Here is a 10145-nt window from a genome sequence, read left to right as displayed (position 1 = left end):
TTCTGTGTCCTTGTAGTTATGGGAAGAAAAACCCTGCATTGGGGGAAGGGGAGTTCATGACTTAATGCTCAGAAGCCTTTTGGAAGGTTGCTGCATTTTTTTTCGGCTGTGAGATTCAGATTTGTAGTGTGTGTGTGAGATAGATAGAGAGAGAGAGAGAGAAAGAGGAGAGAGAGAGAGAGAGAAAGGAGGGGGAGAGAGAGAGAGAAGGAGGGGGAGAGAGGGGAGGGAGAAGAGGGAGAGAGGAGGGAGAGAAAGAGGGAGAGAGAGAGGAGGGAAAGGGAGGGAGAGATGGAGGGAGAGAGAGAAGCAGGGGAGAGAGAGGAGGGACAAGAAGGGAGGGAGAGAGAGAGAGAGAAGGAGGGTGGGAGAGATGGAGGGAGAGAGAAGGAGGGGAGAGAGAGGAGGGACAAGAGGGAGAGAGAGAGAAGGAGGGTGGGAGAGATGGAGAGAGAGAGGATGGGAGAGAGTGGAGGGAGAAGAGGGAGAGAGAAGGAGGGGGAGAGAGGGGAGGGAGAAGAGGGAGGGAGAGAGGGAAGGAGGGTGGGAGAGAGGAGGGAGAGGGAGGGAGGGAGAGATGGAGGGAGAGAGAGAAGGAGGGAGAGAGGGAGGGAGAAGAGGGAGGGAGAGAGAGAGAAGGAGGGGGAGAGAGGGGAGGGAGAAGAGGGGGAGGGAGGGAGGGAGGAAGGAGGGGAGAGAGAGAAAGAGAAGAGGGAGAGAAGGAAGAGGGAGAGAGGGAGGGAGAGAGAGAGAGAAGGAGGGGGGAGATGGAGGGAGAGAGGAGGAGGGGAGAGAGAGGAGGGAGAAGAGGGAGGGAGAGAGAGAGGCGAGAGAGAGGAGGGACAAGAGCGAGAGAGGGAGAGAGAGGAGGAGCGTGGAAGAGATGGAGGGAGAGAGAAGGAGGGGAGAGAGAGAGAGGAGAAGAGGGTGGGAGAGAGGAGGAGGGTGGGAGAGAGGAGAGGAAGAGGGAGGGGGAGAGATGGAGGGAGAGAGAGAAGGAGGGAGAGAGAGGAGGGAGAAGAGGGAGGGAGAGAGAATAGGAGGAGGGAGAGAAGGAGCGGGAGAGAAGGAGGGGGAGAGGGAGTAGGGAGAAGAGGGCGAGAGGGAGGAAGAGAGAGAGAAGGAAGGGGAGAGAGAGGAGGGAGAGATGGAGAGAGAGGGATAGAGAAAGAAAGAGAGAGAAGGAGGGAGGAAGGAGAGGGGAGGAAGGGAGAGAACAGGGAAAAATGATGCTCCTTCACTCAACCAACTTCTCCCTTTAAAAGCTGAAAAATTTAGCTCCCATGCATGTCCAGGCACTAAGAACTACGTGTAGTCCTCAACGTACAACAGTTCACTTAGTGACCATTCAGAATTACAACCGCACCAGAAGAAAGGGACTTCCTATCATTTTTCAGATGTACGTCCTTTGCAGTATGTCAAACATGTACGAGATAACAGGCATAAGTATAAACATGGACATGAACACAGGAAATGGGTATGAATAAATGTGGATAGTAGGACAGGGATGGTAGGCACGCTGGTGCGCTTATGCACGACCCCTTTTACGGACCTCTTAGCAATGGGGTGAGGTCCACAGTAGACAGTCTAAGGTTACAGTTATGGGGGTTTGAGGATGTAACAAGGGAGTCAGGTAGAGCATTCCCGGCGTTGACCACTCTGTGGCTGAAGTCGTATTTTCTGCAATCGAGTTTTGAGCGGTTGACCTTGAGTTTGTATCGATTGTTTGCCCGAGTGTTATTGAGGTTGAAGCTGAAGAAGTAATTGACAGATAGGACCTTGTAGCAGACAATTTTGCGTACTGGGCTTCGGTCAGATCCTAAGTGGCGTAGTTCCAGGTTGCCCAAGCCCAAAATTTCGAGCCTGGTGGCGTCAGGGATTCTGTTGCGAGCAGAGGAGTGGAGGACTCTCCTCGTGAAATACCTCTGGACTCGCTCGATCGTATTCATGTCCGACATGCAGTGTGGATTCCAGGCAGACGAGCTGTATCCGAGGATTGGTCTGGCAAAGGTTTTGTATTCCCTAGTTAGCAGTACAATTTGGCATGAAGGCCACCCTTGGGAACGACGCAATTGGTTCTTCGTTTCTTGATGTCACAATTCCTCTCCGGAGCATCTGTAGGGCCAAGAGGATGGGAGGTTTCTCTTACACAGCTCCTCCTGCCCAGAGTTCAAGCTGCCTCTACTTTCCTGAAAAAGACCCGCTTTTGGGCTCCTCCGAAGCCCACCAGATTTGGGAGAAGAAGCCAAACAAATCACCACCATAATTACACGCTTTCAAAATAGACTCAAGGCCACCAGAATAAAACCGAGGTGGGAATTCTCCGAGCGAGTTCTCCGAGACAGAATATCCAGATCTGGTTCTTTGGCTCAGGACACCCCCAAACCCAATTTTTTCCCTAGACCACCCAAAATGCCAGTCTGTCTGTAACCTGGTGCCCTTCAGACCTACTGGATCCATTTGCAGGATCCGTTTGGGAAGCATAAGATGAGATCCTCGCAGGCTGAGATCACAGACCCAAACTGATTCACGCAACAGCCTGGGGTAAACCTGTAGGTTTTCTAACTTGGAGGAGTGTGTTGGTGTGTGTTGGTGTACCCAGCTGTTGTTCTTAGTTGATATTTGTGTGTTTTGGGGGAAGCCAGGTAAGCAGAAAAATTCTGTAATTGCTTTCTTAGTCATTATTATTATCAACAATGATAATGAACCACGATGAGTTTTAATGGAACGATTATAATGAAACACGGTGACTTTTAATGGAAATGTTTGCAGATAAGCCCCCTATATTTATTATGTATGATCATAAAACAAAACTAGGTTGTGTGTGTGTGTGTGTGTGTGTGTGTGTGTTTCCTTTTCCTTCATTTGTTTAATAAATGAAAAGCAATTGATGCAAATGAATTGGATTGAGAACACAGGTTAGACAATTTTGTTATTAGTTGATATTCGGTCCAGGGTAGAAGCGGGTGTTAGTTCATAAAAATTTGGAATGGGTGTGTATGTGATGGACACACACTTGTGTTTCAGCTTTTAAGTCATCCAGATTCTGGTTGTCCTAAAGGTGCTTTTTTTTCAAGAGGTAGCTGGTTTTTCTTTGAAGACATTTCGATTCTCATCCAAGAAGCTTCTTCAGCTCTGGACAGGATGGTGGGGAAATGGAAGGATTGATACTCCTTGCAGAAAGCTGGTCATTTGCATCCTTTGAGAGGGTCGTTGAGGCCAATTGGAGATTTTATACTCCTTGCAGACAGCTGGTCATTTGCATCCTTTTAGAGGGTCGTTGAGGCCACTTGGAGGATTTATACTCCTTGCAGGCAGCTGGTCATTTGCATCCTTTTGAGAGGGTCATTGAGGCCACTTGGAGGATTTATATTCCTTGCAGGCAGCTGGTCATTTGCATCCTTTTGAGAGGGTCATTGAGGCCACTTGGAGGATTTATATTCCTTGCAGGCAGCTGGTCATTTGCCTCCTTTTAGAGGGTCATTGAGGCCACTTGGAGGATTTATACTCCTTGCAGACAGCTGATCATTTGCATCCTTTTAGAGAGTCATTGAGGCCGCTTGGAGGATTTATACTCCTTGCAGGCAGCTGATCATTTGCATCCTTTGAGAGGGTCATTGAGGCCACTTGGAGGATTTATATTCCTTGCAGGCAGCTGGCCATTTGCATCCTTTGAGAGGGTCGTTGAGGCCACTTGGAGGTTTTATACTCCTTGCAGGCAGCTGATCATTTGCATCCTTTTTAGAGAGTCATTGAGGCCACTTGGAGGTTTTATACTCCTTGCAGGCAGCTGATCATTTGCATCCTTTTAGAGAGTCATTGAGGCCACTTGGAGGATTTATACTCCTTGCAGGCAGCTGGTCATTTGCATCCTTTTAGAGGGTCATTGAGGCCACTTGGAGGATTTATACTCCTTGCAGGCAGCTGGTCATTTGCATCCTTTGAGAGGGTTGTTGAGGCCACTTGGAGGTTTTATACTCCTTGCAGGCAGCTGGTCATTTGCATCCTTTCAGAGGGGTCGTTGAGGCCACTTGGAGGTTTAGCTGTGATCCTCAGTTGTCCCAAAGGTGCTTTTTCAAGAGGAAACTGCACTTTCTGGGTTTTTCTTTGAAGACATTTCGCTTCTCATCCAAGAAGCTTCTTCAGCTCTGGACAGGATGGTGGGGGAATGGAAGGATTGATACTCCTTGCAGACAGCTGGTCATTTGCATCCTTTGAGAGCAGTGTTTCTCAACCTTAGCATGTTTTCGTTTTGTGGACTTCAATTCCCAGAATTCCTCAGTCAGCATGGTGGCTGGGGAATTCTGGGAGTTGAAGTCCACAAAACATAAACATGCTAAAGTTGAGAAACACTGTTTTAGTGGGTCGTTGAGGCCGCTTGGAGATTTATCTGTGTCCTCAGGGGTCACCTGAGTGGTGCAAATGGGTGTGGAGCTGCCTTGGAACTGCTGAAAGGACTGTGTTGTAAACTGGAGATAGATGAGGTCGTATTCCTCCCCCCTCTGTTGAGGGAGGGCTGTTCAATTTGGACATCTCTTTGACCCTGAAGACACAGGCAAACATCCAAGTGGCCTCAACGACTCTCTAAAAAGGATGCAAATGACCAGCTGTAGAAGAAGCACCTTTGGGACTACTGGAAGGAGTATCTTGCAGACAGGAGATAGATGATGTCATGTCCCTCCCTCCTCTGTTGAGAGACGACGGCTCGATTTGGACATCGGTGGGAGTGGTGGGTTGCTAGCCAAATTTACTACCGGTTTGCTCATGCTTGCGTGCGTGCAATTCTTCTGCGCATGTGCAGAAGCGTCCAGGCAGGTGGGCGGACCCTCCCGCCACCGCCACTACCTGTTCGGCTGAACTGGGCCGACGCGGGAGCAACCCCCCCCCCCGATCGGTGGCCTCTCTAATTCGTGGCTTCCTTCTTCTGAGCAGGGCGAAGATGGAGATATTGAATGAATTTGACAATGAATCCCGCTCTACGTCTCCTTCTGCAGGAGGATCTCTCCGGAGGACTTTGAGAGAGAGTCCTTGACTTACACCCAGAAAGCTTTGCGGGAGCTTTACATCCACATGGAACAAAATCCAGGCCTCTGCGCACCCATTGTGCAGAAGAGAAAGCAGCTGGACAGCAAGGAGGCCGGTTTGGTGTCCTATGTCAAGGTACGGTTTTAAGTTTTCCTGGAAAAGCGGCACGGAGAGAGAGAGAGATAGATACAGACCGTCGTGGACTTAACAACCATTCAATTAGGGTCTGTTCTAAGTTACAACAGGCCTCTTTGTTTCAACAAAGTGTGTGAGTGTGTGTGTGTTACTTGGAACGGGTTAGATGGAGGAACAAAAGCTCTACGATTCTGCTGAAGACGGGGAGAGCCCGAAAGCTTTTCAAGGACATCGTAACAGGTGCGGACTGGAAGCAGATGGTTCCCATAACAAAGTGAACTGGTTGACATGGAGGAGGTTGGGTGTTTGGCTGGCGAAAGTAGTGTTTAATTCTATGCACAGGCGCCTGGGAACCTCAGAGTAAGTTTTGCTTCGGTTTTACCATGCAGTTGTATTCAATAAACGGTAAGATTTTCAGAAATGGCACGAAACCGGAGGTTCTATTTGGATTCTCCAGCTGGATGTTGACAAGGGCACTGGAAAAGATATTTGCCGGTTCTCTGAATTACTCAAAATTTCTGCTCCCGGTTCTCCAGAACCGGTCAGAACCTTGCTGAATTTCACCCCTGCGTCGACTTAGAGCCGAGGTGGCGCAGTGGTTAGAGTGCAGTACTGCAGGCCACTTCAGCTGACTGCTAACTGCAGTTCGGCGGTTCAAATCTCACCGGCTCAAGGTTGACTCAGCCTTCCATCCTTCCGAGGTGGGTAAAATGAGGACCCGGATTGTTGGGGGCGATATGCTGACTCTGTAAACCGCTTAGAGAGGGCTGAAAGCCCTATGAAGCGGTATATAAGTCGAACTGCTATTGCTATTGCTATCTTGGGAGCCCAGATGGCCAAAGCCCACCGGCGACGAAGGGATGACAGACAAAGCTCTTTTTATTTGGCAGGCCAAGTTTTCTTCCTTGTTCCGCCACGAAGATGCCCTGAAAATGGACGACATCCAGAAGGCGGTGAAGCAGCTGAAACGGGAGATGCAGAAGGTGAATAGCTACGCTTTGGGTAAGTCCGAGAGCCATTTTTTGTCTTCTGAGGGTTTAGGCTGCCCAAAACGGCCCTGCTGAGTGGTCTCCTTTCCTTCCCCAGCTGCCAAAAAAGCCTCGTACTTGACGCTGGAAGGACGGACGAGGAAGAATATTGCTTTGCGAACATTCCACCCCAGCCAAGCCAGGCGGGTGAGGCTGTGGTCCCAACCATGCCCAGAATTTTTGGACCGTTCCCAAGCCAGGTCTGTAGCCTTCATTCGGAGGTCTCCTTTTGGTTGTGGAATGATTAGGCACTGCGTGCACATGTAGTCCTTGCCACACCGTAGTTTCTTAGTGAGTGAAGTTACAACAGCGCTGAAAATGCGACCGAGGAATTTTCACACTTTTCACGCTGATGACTATTGCAGCTTCCCCATGATCACACACTCAATTCAGAATAGAGCTAGAAGGGATCTTGGGGGTCTTCTAATCCAGCCCCCTGCTCAAGAAGGAGACCTTACAGAATAACAAGAGTTGAAGGGACCTTGGAGGTCTTCTAGTCCAGCCCCCTGCTCAAGCAGGAGACCTTACAGAATAACAAGAGTTAAAGGGACCTTAGAGGTCTTCTAGTCCAGCCCCCTGCTCAAGCAGGAGACCTTACAGAATAACAAGAGTTAAAGGGACCTTAGAGGTCTTCTAGTCCAGCCCCCTGCTCAAGCAGGAGACCCTTAAGTCAATCAGAATAGAGCTCGAAGGGAGCTTGGAGGTCTTCTAGTCCATCCCCCTGCTCAAGCAGGAGACTCTCAAGTCAATCAGAATAGAGCTGGAAGGGACCTCGGAGGTCTTCTAGTCCAGCCCCCAGCTCCAGCAGGAGACCCCCAAGTCAATCAGAATAGAGCTGGAAGGGACCTGGGAGGTCTTCTAGTCCAGCCCCCAGCTCAAGCAGGAGACCCTCAAGTCAATGAGAATAGAGCTAGAAGGGACCTCGGAGGTCTTCTAGTCCAGCCCCCTGCTCAAGCAGGAGACCTTACAGAGTAACAAGAGTTGAAAGGGATCTTGGAGGTCTTCTAGTCCAGCCCCCTGCTCAAGCAGGAGACCCTTAAGTCAATCAGAATAGAGCTGGAAGGGACCTCTGAGGTCTTCTAGTCCAGCCCCTGCTCAAGCAGGAGACCCCCCAAGTCAATTAGAATAGAGGTGGAAGGGACCTGGGAGGTCTTCTAATCCAGCCCCCTGCTCAAGCAGGAGACCCTTAAGTCAATCAGAATAGAGGTGGAAGGGACCTCAGAGGTCTTCTAGTCCAGCCCCCTGTTCAAGCAGGAGGCCCTCAAGTCAATGAGAATAGAGCTGGAAGGGATCTGGGCGGTCTTCTAGTCCAACCCACTGCTCAAGCAGGAGACCCCCAAGTCAATGAGAATAGAGCTGGAAGGGACCTCGGAGGTCTTCTAGTCCAGCCCCTGCTCAAGCAGGAGACCCCAAAGTCAATCAGGATAGAGCTGGAAGGGACCTGGGAGGTCTTCTAGTCCAACCCCCTGCTCAAGCAGGAGGCCCTCAAGTCAATGATAATAGAGCTAGAAGGGACCTCGGAGGTCTTCTAGTCCAGCCCCTGCTCAAGCAGGAGACCCTCAAGTCAATTAGAATTAGAGACAAACAGGCAAGGCCTCATTAGGAAGTTTCTCCTTAATTCGGATTTAAAATGAAAATCAACTTATTTTATCATTTCTATTTTAAAAAAAATAGAATTGAACTTTTCAAATTTAAAATTCCAAATTTGATTGGATTTGATCCTTCAATGAAACCATCCAAAACTAATTTGGATGATCTGAAGATTGAGCCCACGCTGCCCCAAGACATTTCCGTGGTCCCGTGGCTAGGTTGACCTCGGGGCCAACGCTGTTCCCTTCCCACCGAAGTGGTACCTATTGATCTACTTACATTGGCGTGCTTTCAAAACCGCTAGGCTGGCAGGAGCTGAGCTGAGGATGGGAGCCCAGGCTGCGCTCGGGTCTCAGGCTGCCAGCTTTCCAGCTGGCAAGCCCAGAGTTATCTTAACCCCTGAGTGCCACTGAGATCATTGCCCTGTGTAATCCATGCCCTTCCTCCTACTGCCAGGCCGAAAGATTGACAGGTATGGTCAACGGGGAGCTGAAACAGTCCTCATCTGGAATGGCACCAGTCGGTCCAAAGAGGTGAGTAATTCTAATGTTGGATTTTCCCCCTTAACGGAGTACTGTGAAGCTATTGCCATGGCAACTCCACTGTGCTGCACAGTAGAAGCCATTTTACGGCAGAACGGTGGAAGTCATTTTAAGGCACAACAGGCTGTATCTTAACAGAGCACACACCTCGAGGGGTGTTAGGGGTATCTTCCCCCCCCACACGCAGTATTTGTTTCCAGAAAGTAAATCATCTGTGGACCAAGTTTTGGTTGAAATTGCTTGTGGCGTTCCAGAGTTATGCTGGAACACACACACACGCACACACACAGGCGCATGTACAGACATTTGATAGATAGATAGATAGATAGATAGATAGATAGATAGATAGATATAGAGAGATTGAGATATAATAGATATGTAGTTATAGAGATAGAGAGATATAGAAATAGATTATAGATAGATAATTAGATAGAGATAGATTGATATAATATATAGAGATAGATGATAGATAGATAGAGAGAGAGGAGAGAGAGAGAGAGAGAGAGAGAGAGAGATAATATGTAGTTATAGAGAGATATATATATAGGGATATAATAGATATAGAGATAGATTATAGAGATGGATGGATGGATGGATGGATGGATGGATGGATGGATAGAGAGAGAGAGACAGACAGACAGACAGACAGACAGACAGACACAGAGATAGAGAGATTGTGATTTAGATATATAGTTAGAGAGATAGATATAGATATAGATAGAGAGAGATGAGAGAGAGAGAGAGAGAGAGAGAATATATACATACATATATACATACATAATAGATATATAGACATAATAGAGATATATAGAAATAGATATAGACGTAGATATAAATGAGATAGAGATAGAGATAAAAGAGGAGCTCCCTAGTGCAGTTTCCAAGATTCTGTGTCTTCCCCTAATCCTCGCGTCAAAATCTTGACTGGCATCTATCTGATCCTTGTCTGATCACCCCTGCCCTTCAAATAGGGCTCGCCTCTCGCCAACTCTGGTTGATGCTCTTCCCCTCTTTCATTCCCCCCCCCTTCGATCATTTTAAATAGGGAATATCTCGGCTGCCTCTGGAACCCTCAGGAGGGCCCAAACGGATCGTTGCCAAACCCCGACCAGGCTTCCAGTTCTCCAGCTCTCAACCCTGCAGTGTGGGCCAAGCCACGGAGCCACAAGGAAGATTGTAAAGAAAATGACAATCCGGACATCGGTTCTCGCTCATCGGGATCCTGAGCTTCTCTTGTGGGGGACGGGGAAGATGCTAAACAAATGAAACAAATGTGTGCACCCTTGGTAGCCGTGTGTTGACTGTACAATAGCCGAGTTGGAAGGGACCTTGGAGGTCTTCTAGTCCAACCCCCTGCCTAGGCAGGAAACCCTATACCATTTCAGACAAATGGCTATCCAACATCTTCTTTAAAACTTCCAGTGTTGGAGCATTCACAACTTCTGGAGGCAATTTCTGTTCCACTGATTAATTGTTCTGACTGTCAGGAAATTTCTCCCCAATTCTAAGTTGCTCCTCTCCTTGATTAGTTTCCCCCCATTGCTTCTTGTTCTGCCCTCAGGTGCTTTGGAGACTAGCTTGATCTCCTCTTCTTTGGGGCAACCCCTGAGAGATTGGAAGACTGCTATCATGTCTCCCATAGTCCTTCTTTTCATTAAACTAGATATATCTGCAATTGTTCTTCATATGTTTTATCCTCCAGTCCCCTGATCATCTTGGTTGCTCTTCTCTGCACCCTTTCTAGAGTCTCAGCATCTTTTTCATTTAACAGAATAACAGAGTTGGAAGGGACTTTATAGGTCATTTAGTCCAACCTCCCACCCAA

The sequence above is a fragment of the Thamnophis sirtalis genome, unplaced genomic scaffold, assembly GCF_051295495.1.
Source record: "Thamnophis sirtalis isolate CommonGarterSnake01/CBP01778 unplaced genomic scaffold, rThaSir2_p1.2 scaffold_2, whole genome shotgun sequence".
Lineage (NCBI taxonomy): Eukaryota > Metazoa > Chordata > Lepidosauria > Squamata > Natricidae > Thamnophis > Thamnophis sirtalis.
This window is presented reverse-complemented; position numbering follows the sequence as displayed.